A 2376-nucleotide genomic window follows, 5' to 3' on the forward strand; every position below is an offset into this window, starting at 1 on the left:
GTATTCTACCACCAAATTAGTGTTACCATAATAAAATGAAAAAATCGAAACCTTCACAATGAGGATATCGTAAAAAGAAAAGATGGGCTGCTTCTAAAATGAAGTAAAGAGAAAGTGTTCAGCTAGTGACAAGAGGAACAAAGAACCGGGTGAGGGAAGAAGCAGCTGTCCAAATTGCAATTGTTCAGTCGGTGAGAGCAGCGACAAAAGACCCAAGAATGCAAACCTGTGACCCTACCAACAACTGAGAAAGCTGAAAATGTGAACTGGGTGAAGGCAACAGTTGAACAAATGGGAATTGCTGCTTATCATGCTCTCTACAGATTGAAAACAATCTAAGGGTTCATTGTTGTAGCAGGTGCATTTTCTGCCTTGGATTTTCAGCCCAAAGTCGAGGCACTCAAATCAGCGCCTAAATTATATATTTATGACAGTTGAGGTTGAAAAATATTTCTAGCTGAGCTTGAATAAATTTTCAAAAATGGGGCAATCACAATTGAGTGGTTAAAGCGAGTCCACGACTATAGTCAATAGCAAATGTCAAGTAGTGGATATCTTTGGTTAGTCAGTTGTGTCTGTAAAATATCTTGCTGGCCTTGATTTTTCTGGCACTAAATTTTGGATTAATCTGCACCTTACACGTCTAAGGAATTGAGCTCCTTTTCATTAATTTCCTTTTAAGACCCATAAATCGATGAATAGTTTCTCCATTAACCAAATTAAATTTCCGCACTGACGATTTGATATTATTACAGCTAGGAGATTTAGTAGATTAATTACCATGCCATATACATTGTCTCTGGAGTTATCTACGTTTATAGGCAGAAAACAGCAAGCGACTGACGAAAAACGGTGTGAGAAGATTTCAGTTCATTTCTGGATCCGTTCTCACACTAAATAGCCTATTGGCTAATTGATGTAGAGAAGAAAGTTGGAATTGAACTCTCAACTGGGCATTCAGTTCAGTGTAGATGAAATTTTTCTTGTGATATGAAGATTTAGTAGATTTTTTAGAATACTTTAACAAAGTACATGCATTTGCAGATTTATTCAGAAGATGAATTTAGGATAGGTTTGTGGTGATTTTTGAAGAGGATTGAATTAAGATCCCAATTCTCCAACGAACTCATGAGTGCGTTATGCTCGAAGCATTTTGGAAACAATGAAACACATGGCCTTAGTTTTGAAATTTTAAGCAAAATATATGTATGTACTAAGCAATGGAGCAGTGCACAGCGATTATAATTATTTTGCTGGGCATCCATCCACCACCTTTAGTTCAAAACAATGATTTGAACACTATATTGAACAAGGAGAATTCATGAAATCGATGTTAAATTGCTGGAAACGGAGCAGATTCTATATAAGAATTCAACATGATCAAGAATACATTGTATCCAGTGTCTCAAATCCAGAAAATATATGATCAGACCAGCTTGATGATTTTCAAGTTGAGAATGAAGACCACTATGATTTTATCTGGAAAATATCAATACAGCCAATTGTCCTCTGTTGATGGTTTTCAATCCTCATGAACACAGGTTTCAGCTTTGATAAACTATACCACCTAGCGCAGCCACTGTTGAGATAACAGACTTCCCAAAAAATGAAAGATTGCCCGTAACATCTGACCACTTATTCAACAAGAAGCTCAACAGAAAACCATGACAAAAAGAAGATTCTCACAGGCAACTGTTCTATACCTTAGCATGGCAGTAAACCACATGGAAAGAAAATATGCTATAAATTAAGGAATGCTGCTGGCTAAAAAGTAGCATCTTCTCCCTAGACTGCACAGTCAGAATAGAATAATAAAATAGACTAAATCTTTTCAGGCAAATGTATTCATCAAAATTAGTGAAATCTTATCAATGACAAGATATAGCTTAAAAGGGTTGTGTTGCTTGGGGAGGCACAGCCATATCTCAGCCAAGTGGTTAAATAGTGCAACTAGGACAGAAAATTTGTCATTCCTTAGTATGAAGAAAGCAGCATGTTGCACTCAAAAGTGGAAAGCATTGCTGTCCTCTATGGTATGCTTCCATATGGAGTGTTTTCATGTGTCATGTACAATGTGGAATCTATGAACCACGGTTCCCATATGAACAAGTGATTAACAATGCCTCAAGAACTAGGCAACCTCAGTGTTCATAACGGATCCCAATGGAACATTAAGAAGCAACCAACCATGGAAAGTAGAAGATCAAGTTAGCTTAATTACATCAATCAATAGATAATCACTGTTCAAATCATTTAATTTTCAAATGTATACCGTTCTCCCCACTGAACAAAATGATTTGACTGTGACCAGCAGGTAAGCAACGAGGAACATCCAAGACATGACTTGAACTACAAAGAAAAGTGGCATGCAGAAAA

This window comes from Cryptomeria japonica, chromosome 9 (genome assembly GCF_030272615.1).
Source record: "Cryptomeria japonica chromosome 9, Sugi_1.0, whole genome shotgun sequence".
In the NCBI taxonomy this organism is placed as follows: Eukaryota; Viridiplantae; Streptophyta; class Pinopsida; order Cupressales; family Cupressaceae; genus Cryptomeria; species Cryptomeria japonica.